A 13,294-nucleotide genomic window follows, 5' to 3' on the forward strand; every position below is an offset into this window, starting at 1 on the left:
TTCACGTATCTGCTCAGAGCAAAGCAATTATCCGTGGCTCTGTCACTGAAATAGGGCACCACAAAAATGCTGGGAATCTGTTAAAGCCAGATTCCTGCGACGGCTTCCCCTTCTTCTGCAGTCCCAGCTGCTGCCAGGGGATGGAGCGCAGGGCAGCCCACAGCTGGATGCGGCAGCCCTGCCTGCAGCTGCCGGGCAGCACCTTCTGGGGCAGGGCAAGGTGGCATGGGCACCAGGGAACCCCCGAAACAGCGGGGGAAACCTTAATAAATACAGACCATGCGAGATGTTGGAGGAAAACTCGATGGAGATGTGACGCTGGAGTGTGACCTTGCACCAAGACCACGGGAACCAACGGATACAGGGCTGCAAGGAGATGGCTGGAGCACTGCGGGCAAACCCATCAACTCATGGGCTGCTCTGGATGGTGATGCCAGCCCTCACCATCATGGCCAGAGATCCGGAGTGACAACGAGTTGGGTTGCTTCTGCTCTTGCTCTGGTCTCTGTTTAAAGGTGATATTTCTCCAAGGAGGATTTTGGTTGTGTTTCTGAACCTCCAGGCTTTTGAAGCCGGGACTACCTGTCTGCCTCTCACACCCCAGAGCACCCTCACTGCCAGTTCAATTGCCACCCTGACACGTGCCCTGGGGAAACTTTACCCGCCCGGTATTTCCTCAGATGCAGCACATACCTATGGAGTGTTTTGGGTTGGATGGGCATGTGTTTTCAAGACAGAAATCCCCTTTTTAGCAGACCTAGGTTTAGGCCCTCAATAACCTCCTGCCCCAAAAAGCCTGTGCTGTGCAACAAAACCCTAGGCTCACCCTGGCACTGAAGAACTGCCAGAGCATAGAGATATATCCTGAGTATAAACATTAATGCTTCAAACAAAGCTGGGACATCTCCCCAGCCGGCATTACCACTGGGCTTGGTGCTCAAATCCTCGCTCCCACCCGCTCACAAGGTGTTTCATGGCATCACGGTCCTCCACCTCAGCTGTGACACGGCTTTGATCAGTTATTCTGCTGTTGGGGACAGCCTTTACCCCAGCCGACATCTCTTCCCGGCGGGGATGGGGCCCTAACGAGGGGTTATGGAATGATGCTGTAGCCAGCAGAGGGAGCGCTCAGAGCTTCAGCTGCGCGCCGGGACGGATTGGGAAGCGCCGGGAAAAACGTATTAAACCCTGTCCGGAGCGATAAGGAGCTGAAACAAAGGTTCACCCTCACTCAGTCACCAGCCTGCTGATGCTCAGCTGTGAAAGGATGGGGGAATGGATCATGCCCAGGAGACCTCGGGCACTGAATGAGCCAGAGATGAGGATCCCCAGTGAGGGACACACTCGAGCCTCTTAGACGGGTCATTTTGCAGCGCCTGCTCCAAGCTGTCAAGTGAAATTCCCCCAATAATTCAGTTCTAGGTTTGGGCTCTTAGAATTGCTTTCCAACTCAAGTAATTTCTGCAACTCGATTATTAAGGAATCATTCCTGTAGCATTTTCTTTCCAAAGCAGTTTATGCCTCCAACCCAGCACCACCTTCGTCCTTGTGCCTCGTGTTGGCACCAGAACAGGGAGGGACTTGGTGGGCTGGGAGCTGCGGGGAGGTTGGATGTTTTAGGCAGAGCTTCATTTGAATTTAGGCCAAACAGAGCAGCACACAGCTAATTTGTATTACTTTAGTGAATTAAAGCCTTAACATCTGGCAGTATCTATAACAGCCTCTTATCTTAGGAAAAGGGTCTAAATTATTCTCCACGAAAAGCCTCAGTGGTGGGGGGACATCTCTGCTCACATACAATAATAGAAATATAATTAGTTACCCAAATGCACATCGGCAAAGACTCGCGCCCCGTCCCCTCTTAACTGTGCTGATCCCCCAGGTTTTCAATCTAAGGCTCTTCAAGCACCAATGGGCAACTTTGCAACTTGTGTCTACGCAGATCAGTAACTAGAGAGAGTAATGTAACTAAGTCAGGTGTCTCTGGGATTGAGTTAGGACAAGCCCGCGAGGGGATCCTGATGTGGATGAGATAAATATGTCATTAAATCACTTGCAAAGTGAGGTTATGTAGGGAAAGCGGAGCACTGAGTGTTAGGAAGATGTTGTGTATGATGAGCACAACCACAGGATGATTAACACCTTTTGCAAAGCTGATAAAAAACAATGGGCCACATTTTCACCACTAAATACATCAGGGATGAAAGGGAGCTGGGGGAAGAGACAGAAAAGAGCAGCAGGAATGACCTGACCTGCCTGAAACCTGCCTTTCTCTCAGAAAGCCATGAAGCTCGCTGTACTTACACAAAAAAAAGGTTGAGAGAGACATGGTCACAACCCAGATGGTGGGTGTGAGAGGAATACTCACGGTGAACAGTGGCCAAATGCCTTACGAGATTCATCATCTGGAAGGTGAAGTTAAGCCCATCTGGGCTGGAGTGGTGTTTGGTGGGTAAGAGGCAACTACTCGGTGGGACAGTTCAGCTGTTGACACAAAAAGTTTGTATCGCTTGCATCACTGGAAGATGAAGTTTGTTCAGTGGGACCTGAAGTTGTCCAGAGGGAGTTTGCTCACCCACACATCAGGTGTTTGCTCTGGGAGCAGATGGGTACAATTGGGTGGACACAGCATGTAGAAAATCCCCCTTTCTCCACTCAAAACTTGTGTTTGAGGCTTCCCATGTCCCTGATGCTCCCGTTGCTGCCCCAGACCCATTGCCCCTCTCTCTGCTTCGTCCCCTGAGAAGAAAGTGGGGGTGGCAGTCAGCATTTACACCCTACAAAGAGGCGGTATGGGAGCCACTGGGGAGTGATGCTACTGCTGCGAGTGGCTCCTCTGCAGGGCAAACCAATACATGGATGAGGCACGGACAGTGAAGATCTCTGCTGGAAAGCAACCCTTTTTTGCAGCCCGTAGCCACAGCCGAGATGTGTCTAGTGAACCCTGCCACCAGCCCAGGCAGCCTGCTGGTGTTACTGTTCCCTTCCCAAAGCCAGGATCAAATAAGGAGAGTAAATCCCCGGGAAGGAAAAGAGAGGTCCTTGTTCCCTCCTCCCTGTACTTGCTCTCCAATTAATCTTCCTCCCAGGTCAGGAAAAATCTCATACAGCTCTGCAGCAGAAGACACTCTCTGCTTCACCCACTGTGCTGCGTGCTGTTAGCTGGTCCCAGATTTTAGGTGGCAATGCCTTGACCGAAGAGAGCCTGGTATTTCCAGTTTATAGCTACTCAAAATAAAATCTGAGAGGAGACACAGCACTTGCTTGTGATGTGTGTGACTTCTTCAAATCCTGAGCCTGTCTTGTGCTCAGCAAACAAGGACTGGCAGGCCTTCACAGAGGTGGGGATGGCAAAAGCTGCCATGGGTTCAGTGAAAGAATATGGGGAAAAAATCAGTGCAAAATGCCTCAGGCAGTGATTTGTCTGGACTTTTGTTACCGTTAGGTCCAAATCAGCAAGCACAACCAAGCTGTCAGCAAATCCATATGAGCAGCCCTTTAAAATTTCCATCAGTCTTAGTCTATAATGTCCTCCACACATGTTAATACAAATTCCCTTTTTGGCAACAACCGATGCCCGGTGCAGAAGCGAGAGAAGACTTCATCCCCCAGGGCGGTGGGAGTTCTGGGGCAATGTCTTTCCCCTTGGCTACCACACCGTGCCTCTGTAACAAAGCCTGCTCTGCAAACCATTTTATCTGACTATTTCTGATCGCCAACGTGCGTATCCTCTGGACAGACCAACAGAGACGTGGGCACCGGTATACGCTCTGCCTGGGCACTCGCCAGGGCACAGCGAGGTTCAACGCACCGGCGAAGGTCCTGCAGGAAACCTCTCATGGCAGCAGCAGTGCCGGGGCTGCAGATCCCCTGACTTCATCACAGATTTGTCCTTCCCCGCTCCATTTGAGATCCTGGCTTTCACATTTTGCTTTCCCGCACTGACAAAGTGGCAAACCACAGCAGGGTGGCTGCAGAGCCCGGGCACAGCCCCTGGGAGGAAGGCCTAGAGGAAAGTGTTGTCTGTTGGAGAGACCCAGAGCATCTCGTAGGATTAGAAAAAAAAAAGGCTGTGGTTGGGATGCTGGCTTCCAACAGCCTGCACCGTGGCAAAGCCAGAGGAGAGGCAGGTGAGGAAGTAGCCGCTGTTTGGGTAAACGTGTGGCAGCAATGCCTTCCCAGTCAGGTGCCGAATGGCGAACACGGATGGAGCACGGCCAGGTTAAGCCGAGCAAAATGCTCACACCCCACGGCCCGTTGTATCTGGCCCAAGTGTCTCTTGCAGCCTTGAGTGGGTATCCTCACCCTTGTGACACCTCCGCCTCCCACCCCACAACTGTGGAGTCCCTGTGCCCAGGGCAGCCAGGTTCAGGATGCAGGGATGCTGCTGCCTGCAAGAGAGCTCCATCCTCCCTCTGGGTTTGAAGAGCTGGCAATGCTCTCACCCCTAGCCGATGGTCTTTTAAAAGCATCACAGGATCAATCCTGGTGCTGGAAACCGGTGGGCAGGGATAGGTAGGTCGCAGGGCCTGGCAGGTTTGGTAACCAGAGGCTATGTGCTAGTGGCAGGGAGAAGAGAAACCCAGAAGGTGGGAATCACCACCAAAACCCTCCAAGCATGGTGGAAACTACTTCCTCTGCCCATCTTTCCGTGGTGGCCTCCTGCAAATCATGCAGCCCACTTGTAAGCTAGCACCATTCTCTGGCTCTCGCCTCCCCGTGAATTACCCACCCACCAGGGCAGATCCCCCAAAGCAATTACTGAAGCTCAAGGGCTGGTTTCCTGTTTTATTGCGGGGATCAGGGGCTGTTTGCACTCCCAAGACCAGAACCTGGATCCGGCCATTGCTATCCTGGCAGAATCATGCCCAGAAAAGCACGCTTAATTTAAAAGCCAAGTGCCAGTATCCCAAGCTGGTTGTTTAGACCAAATGAAAGGTTTTCAGGAAAAAATCAGTCTGACTTAAATTCCACCCCCCTTCCCCAGGAGATTGCTCCCTATCTGTTTGCCTCCTGAAGGTGGGAGCAAAGGCTTCGCAGTGAGTCATCTTTTACTTTGTATACCCCGACAGTGCTATTACTGCTTTCATGTGGGTCTCCGGGAACGGCGAGGGTGGCGGTGGGTGGGAGAAAGCGGCCGTGAAACAGGCATCAGCCACCAGAGGGGTTTTGTGCCCTGATTGCATGTGGGGGGATCAGTCAGGCATCCCCAGAAATATCGCCCTCCCCAAGACGGTTCTGGCTCGGGGCAGGACCTGCTGCCCTAGACAAGCGGGGTCTCAACAAGGGATTGGGATGGAAGCCCTTGACACACTCCGGTGACTCGGGCAAATATGAGATGACGCTCCTGTGAGTTAATTAGGGAATGAGGGCAGTACTCAGCCTGCCTGAATGAGCCTGAAGCCCCTGGGCTGACTCATTGGAAATAGCAAGGTTCACCCAGAAAGGGATACTGAAGCAGCTTGTAAGAAACAGCAGTTGGAGGTACTCATCACCTCCGATGACGGGAGCCCTGGAGTGGGACCCAACAGGTCTGGCTTGAAATCATTCCCCAGCTCCGCCACGAAGGTTTCCTGAAGGGAAAGCAACTTTCCTCTAAAAGTCCCTTTTAGGGGATGCCTGCTATCTGTTGCTAGATTTTTCTCTCTCCTTTATATCACAAACAGAGACAAAAGAATTTATTCTGTCTCTGGAAAACATCTTTTTTCTTTTTTTTCCCTTTGGATTTGGTTAGTGGAGAAGAGGTTGTTCCAGTCTGGCACCTCTTGTGGTTACTGTGCTTGTTTTGACTAAAAAACACCCGTGTGATCTGTACATATTTGAAATGGTTGCCTTTAATGCAAAAAAATCTAAACAAAAATCTATGCAATTTACTTCCAGGCAGAAAGAAAAAAAAAAAAAAAGCTTCTTCTGCATGAAGATCTACCTGGTGGACCGAGATAGCTCAGGAGGAAACCCACCTGGAAAAATAAAGGGAGGAGTGGCAGGCAGATTTGAACCAGGGATGCAATTTTCCATTGCTACAATTACGCTTGCTAATCATTAATCACGTCCAGGTATTTGCGTAGCTGCAGAGGCTCACCGCAGCCACCTCTCAGAACTAGGGATGCCCTAACCTGGGGACTGCTGAAGTCGAGAGCATTATTTCCACTAATTTTGTGTTGTCTCTTCGAACATTTGCTCATGCAGGTGTTTTCACTGCTCTCCGGCTACCGCGGCGAGGGCAGCATTGTCGTTGCGCTCAGCTCAGATAAAGGCAGAGGGACGACCGCGTGGTGATGGAGGGCCACGCACTGCACACAAGCAGTGTCGCAGGGATGGAGGAGCCACCTTCAGCTCCCATGGGTCGAGGCATTAGGGGGTTGATTGTAGGGGCTGTATCCCACAAGCTTTACCGGGAATAAACTCACTGAGGGTTAGAAGCCCAGCACCACGGGAGGCGGCTGACGGTGCGTATATCCACATATGGATTATGCAGGGAAAGGCTCGTGGGGGGTCTCCCTTGGCCGTAACGATATCTTGCGTTGCAGTTTTCTTTAAACTGTGGGGAAGTTGGATTAGGTGAGGAATTCCACAATTTCTTAGCTTTTCAAATAACATGTCTGCGATATCACCCAGTCTGACTCGCGCTCCCACCTGCCTTGGGAATTTGGTTAACCCTTTGCCTATTGACTTCATGGAGGGTCTTTTGGAGACTGTTATCTTCGGCTGATGAAGAGACAGTGACTCAAGTGGCACTGCCAAAGTGGTGACAGAAATAGGGGGTAGCATCTGAATCACCTGCCATTTGGCTCTACCTACTTAGCCAAGCACTCGCTTCCCCCTCAGCACAAAAATACATGTGTGCACACACACGCACGCCTGCACGTGCTATGCAAGCATCCCACCTGCTGTTTTGAAAAGCTACATGTATTTTTTTTGGTGAGGGATACCTTCCTAGTAATTAGTAATTAGCTTAGCAGTCCCAAGGGTCCTACCCTGTGAGGTCTCCTGCTCCAGGAGCGCTTGGATCTCTACAAAACCTTTGCTTCTCCCACCAGAGCCTTTCTGAAGCACCGTAAAAAAGTTTCCCCTGCATCACGCAGGATTGCATTATACCTATTCGCCCTGTGACACTAGTTGGAGATGCCAACCCCATCTATACACCTGTCCTTGAAGGTTAAATAGCCCCAATGGCCATGAGGAGACAGGAAAGATGAGCCTTTCGAGGGTGAGTCATCCCAAGCGGAGCAGTGCGCAGGAAGCCCAAAGCCATCCCCATGGACTTTCCCCCCGTCCCTCCACCCCCTGGGAGCCTCTCACAGGATGAGCTGGTCACATCCCCAAGCCCACCCTGGCTGGGACCTGCCTTGGGGCGCAATCCCCACCTCGGCTGCCTCTGCTCTGCCAGCGCCGCACCACACTATCGCCTTGCTTGGTGGATTTTTCAGCGGCAGAGTATAAACATTTCCAGTGAAGTGCACTTAGTGTAAGTTGCTTTGCCAAGTGCTGTTGGCCTCCCCTCCTTCGTTATGATTATGAGAGAGTGTTTTGTTTAAGTGAGAAAACAAATTGCCCACAGCTCCTGCCTCCCTGTGGGTGTTCGTCACCCATGGCAAGAGCAGCGTGGTCTGGAGGGGATGCTGGCAGCACAGGTGGACTCTGGGTGTCCCTGTGTCACCTGCTTTAGGAATGCAAATGAGGGGAGGGTGCAAGCAGTGGGGACCTTATTGCAAACTCCCGTACACCCGCTGCCAGACATAGGTATCAAAAGTCCCAGCCCTTAAAGGAACGAGGCAACAGGGGACAGATTTATTCCTGTCTCGAGCTGATGGATGGGGATGCAAACCAGAGGGAAATTGAGTGACTTGCCCAAAGTGACATGTGGATGCAGTAATGGAGGAAGGCTGCATTGGGGCGCAGGACCCCTGTGTGAGGCCCACGCTGCCCCTTCTCCCCATGTCCACAGCTGCCTGCCTGTGGTACCCCAGCCCCACCTCCTTCTTTGGGGTCTTCACTGCTCAGCTCAAATCCGAAGGCACCAGTGGCTCGGTCCAGCGACCCATTTATCCCGACCAAAAAGCCCCCAGCCTGAAGGAGTGATGGCGTGGCCCCTGCCGAGGCTAGCAACAGGAGGTGGAGACGGGGGTCCCTGATAAAGGGTGAAGCTCTGGCCTGGGGGAGATGCTGCCACCCAACCCTCTGCCCAAAGACAATGAGAGCTGCAAACAAAGACCCGCACTGAAGCACAGCAGCAATGCAAAAAGAAAAAAAAAAAACAGAGGAAGAAACGCCTGAAAGATACATAGCTGGGATTCCTGAACCCCTCAGAGGTATTCGGGCTTAGCCAACAGGCTCAGGGTTTTTTTTTCAAAGCCATTAATTACACAACAGAGACATATCTGCACCACTCCACCTCTCTGTGGCAAATAAGGGCCCCGCATATATTCCTTAAAATGCATCACCCTCTGCGCTCAGTGCCATCACCTCTCTTGGGCACTTGGGAAAATAACCCATCACAGGGTGGTATTTCCAGCCGGCTCTTGTGTCTGATTTTCTGTGGAGTACTGAACGGGCGCTCAAAGCATGTGCCTCCAAAGGGCGCATCTGAAATACGTGAGCTGCATCAGTAGCGAATGCTGGAGGACGTGGCAGAGGGAGAGAAATACTGCCCCGCTCACCTGGGCAGCTTTGCTGAGTGAGCTGACTGCTCAGTGTGGCCAAGGGGAAGCTCTCCAAGAGGTTGCACCAGCGAAAAATGGGTGCAAGGACTGCATCCACCTCCAGCATGGCCCATCGCAGGCATTGCCCACTGGCCACTCAGCGATAGCTGCTCTGTTGAAGCTGCTGGAGAGGACCTCAGCAACAACTGCTGTGTCTCTTTTTTTGAGAAAGAAGAATTTATTAAGAGCTCACCTTCTTTCGCGCATGAATCCAGCAACACGCAGCCAGACTGACCAGTTCTAGTGATGCTCCTGGGAGCAGGATAAAACATTTTTTAAGGGTGAATCCTGAGCTTTCCAAGTGAGGGCAGAGCGAAGCTGTGTGGGTGAGGGTGCTGTGCTGGGGGGTGAGATACAGACACCCTTAGAGTGCACAGCATGCTCCTGCTTGGAGGTGGGTGCCATCCCTGCAATTCACCTTCCCACTGCTCAGCTCCTCCCCGGGGAACACGAGGATGCACGCTATTAGCGCAGTCTTCCCAGAGCATCCTCATCAGGCCATCCCTGCAGGGGCACAGCTGTGGGGTGCAGTCTTCCCCCCAATGAGCTTCTAGTCCAAAGGGTTTCCTACCACCTCCCGCAATGTATTTCATTCGCAAGCTGTTTTGACTCAGAGCTTGCTCCGTAGACAGACCCATATTTGCACAATGCTATAAAGAGCCAGCTTCATCCCCTGGTGCTTGGAAGAACTAATTGTACCTGCTGGAGCTTTTATTGGTCCTTAAACAAGCTTGGACCTCTTCTTCCCCATGGCATTCCAGTGAGGATTTTCATAGAAATGCTTTAAAAAAAAATAAAAATACGGAAAACAGGAAACGATGATGTGCTTAGCTGTTAATGTAGGCACAGGCCCATCTTCCTTCTCCGCTACTGTATTTGTTGCACATTTTTGACACAAATGATCAGACAAAACTTGGAACCTTCCAGGCTCCCTCTGCAATGAAAAGAAGCTGGGGGGAGGGTGGGCATTCCTCCTTATCTGCCCTATTCCACCCTTCTCGGAAATGCCTTTTTGGAAGCTGTTAGGTGAGATGGAGTTCACTTTGGCAACCAGGGATGACCAAGAGATGTTTGCTGTTCCACAGGTGATGGGGAGAAAGGAGACATTCTCTCCCTTTCTGGGATCATCTGACCCGGGGACCCTTTGGCCTCCTTCTTTTGGGTCATGCTGCAATGGCATCCCAACAAGCAGAGGCACTGAGTTTCGCTTGCTGAATGTCGTTTGGCTTTTTTAATTCCGATCTCACACCCGGCCACTGTGACACCTCCCTACCCCACGTCCTCCTTCCTGCAGCCTCTTGAGCCAAGTGAGGCTGCTCAGGCTGGAGCTTTCCTCTAATCGCTGGGAGGTTGTATTTTAAAAGACACTACAGGAATATTAAGTCTGTCCAGCCCACAAAAAATGCATAGTTTGTCCTCCATATAAACAGGGGTGAAAACACTTGTGCCTTTTACCGCTGTCACAAATTCCTCTGGCACAGTGCAGTAGCTTACCTTGGAAAAACTTAATTTTTGCTACGCTCAGCACCCTTCAGGTCCTCAGAATGCATCTGCCAGCACCCCTCCTGAACACCTAAGTCCAAGGAGTGCTCCAAGGCATCGGTAGATCAGGGCAGGAATTGCTACAAGAGTCCCTCTTTTGCTCTGATCATGCCAAAAGCCATCCTCTGCTGATGCCTAAGGGCATCCTGCTTTTCCCCTGCCCGTATAAAAAACCTGCAGCAGAAACCCTCTGGGCTGAGAGCGTGGCCCCAAAATGCTCTCCCCACCCAGGAGTGCCAGGGGCCCTGAGCAGACTTGCCCAGCCTCTGTTCTTGTTTGCTCCTTGTTGACCAGGGGGCCCAGGTGAATTATTTCTCCCACTCTTAGCTCTTTGACTTCAATTTCATGCAGGGACCTTCCATATATCACATGCCCTTTCGCCAATGAATCTTTCCTGTTCCAACAGCTTAGTGTGCCCCGGGATCAATATATTTTAGCAGCATGCAAGGACATGGTGTTATTGCCAGGTTCCTGGGTTGTACAAAACAAAACGTATCACTTTCTTAAAGCCACTGAAAAACGCTCTGGGCCAAGTACGATTATTCCTCTGCCATTAAACAGCGGTGCGTAAGACTCTGGCTAATCACTCTCCCTTCTCCTATTAGGGATGACTTTTTCTCCTAGTCTTTAATGACAGGAGACCCAAACTCATGGCCTTTTTTTCTCATCTTGGACATCTCAACCCATGGTGCCTAGGTCTGTTGGGCACGCCAGTAAAGCAGTCTGATTTCTTCTGGTTGTCCTCGCTCTTGACTTATGAGAATATAAGGTGCTTTACAAACTGGGGTGCCTTTGTAATGCTGTAGGCACATGGACCTCAAAGCCCCATTCTGCTCACCTTGTCATTTGTGGTATAATTGTGAAGTAAGCCAAACGAGCATCACAGGGTGTCTTGGTTCGTCTTGCATTAGGTGACCTCTGCCCTCTTTGGATTATAGGTGGAGAGGAAGGGAAAAGTCGTGTAAATGTCCCCTTCCCTGAAGGTATCTGCTTGGCTCAGCTCACCGGCAGCATCGCTAACATCCACCCTGGCCCGCGACCACTGCATTTCTGCAGCTATTTACATTCCTCTGCCTTTGCTGAAGCTCGCATCCCCGCCTGCAAGGTCCAGGCTGGCCCAAGTTTTCCTGTTCTTCCCCCTTTCCTTGGAAAGCTTTCCGGCCCATCGCCACATGTTGGTGGCCACCCACGAGCCGCTTTGATCAGCTCGGATGGGCAGCGCCGTCAGGGGGCTTTGCAGCCTGCCCAGACGCCTCCACAGCTGCTGCAGCAGCAGAGATTTTCTCTCTGAGTCCTGAGCATCGCCTGGTCATTTCAGGGCACCTTTCAGATGTTGCTTTTATTCCAGCTCCTGCTTAAGATTCATTTAGTTTCAGCTTACTTTGTCTGACTTTGTTTTGCGAACACTGTCCTCGCTCCTTGCAAATTTAGCAGAAACCTATGACTGCGATTTCTCTCCTGAACCATGCCGATGACCGTGGTGGTCAGGCAAACGCAAGACGTGGTGGGCTATTTTTATTGCATTTCTAGTTGTTTCAGGTGATGCTTTGCTGTAGCCACATCAACTTTCAAACCAAAATGCTTCCTGGGATGCCGTGTTTTTGCAAGCCCCTTACCGGTCAGTGCTGTGGCCCAGAGGCCCTCCTCTCCCTCTCTTTCTGCCTCCCGGTCCTCGGGTTAGCTGTGTCCTTGGCTTTACTGGTCCTCCTCCCGCTCTCCTTCGCAGGCCCTCCTTGCAGGCAATGCCAGGGGCTGGAGTTTGGGGTGGAGGCAGCTATTGTTCCAGCTATCTGCAGTGTAATGTTCCTTATGACTGTATTAAATGAAGGGCGGAGGTCACACATCCCTAGTTTAAATTAGGTTTAGGCTGACCTTTAACAATATTACACTCATGGATCCTCTCATAACTCACCGAATAAACTCCCAGAGGGTTTTACCACCTCCCTCTTTTCTTCCTACTGTAAGGATGCCCGAGGCTTAATGTGCTTCTCTCCAATTTCGCTTTGATTTCTAATCCTATCCCCTTCTCCCCCTTCTCCCCCCCCAAATACAGATATATTCACTCCTTTAAAGGTGGGGGGAAAGAACCTGTTCCTTTTCTCTTCTGGGCGACAGCTCTTTCTTTTGTGTCTCTTTCTTCCCTTCCCCGCCCCCCTCCTCTTTCTTGACACAATGCACTATTTATTTGCACTGAAGGATAACTAAGAAGCAATTAAAAGATCAAAAGGCACAAACACAAGTAGATCCAGTGGCAACTTGTGGGGTTTATTTTGCTGTTGCTGCTGCTGCTGAAGCTTCACCAAACTGCTGCCTTGTTTTTCCCCCAGCCGGAGAGACACCTCTCTTACTGGGTCGCCTCTTCCTCCGAGCAGACTTTTTTATGATCGCTATTTTTCACCCCCATTGTTTGCTATTGCAGTTGTTTACTGGAAAATCACTTGTTTTTCTCAGGGAGATTAACCCTCCAAGCTTTCTTTTGTCTACTCTCAGGAGGTCCTTGTGGTGAGCTGGGGGAAGGGAAGGGAGCTGGGCTCCTTCAGCTATTAACAGTAGCTTACAGCCCTGCTTACCCCCCTGCCAAGGTTGGGTCCTTTCCTTTGATGGGGTTTTGCTTTCGCAGTGAGGAGAGGTGGTTGCTCTTTGTTAAGGAGACCAGCTCTGCCGAGTGGTTTGCAAGGATCCACGACTGGGATTTACTAGGTCCTTGGCATCTGGGAGAAACTCCTAAAGCCAAAGGTAAGCATCGATGGAGATGCCTCTTTCTGGGAGAAGTCTGGAGCCCTGACACATACTGGCAGATGCTCAGTCTCTCTGATGGCCAGGACACCTCTTTACATGCTTAAATGTCGATGTAGGAGCTGAGATTTGATGCCTGTGTTTGATTCTGGTGTGCGCAGAACCGCTTTCTCAGCATCACGTCTCTCTCCCAGGTGTGCCCGTGTTTGGGTTGAGGCCCACAGCCCTGACACCAGGTCTGCTGGGTGGGATACGCAGCGACACAGCCCAGAGAAGCGCAGTCCAGAGGACAACCCGGAGAACAGAAGGATGAT

The sequence above is a fragment of the Rissa tridactyla genome, chromosome 4 (genome assembly GCF_028500815.1).
Source record: "Rissa tridactyla isolate bRisTri1 chromosome 4, bRisTri1.patW.cur.20221130, whole genome shotgun sequence".
NCBI classification, from domain to species: Eukaryota; Metazoa; Chordata; class Aves; order Charadriiformes; family Laridae; genus Rissa; species Rissa tridactyla.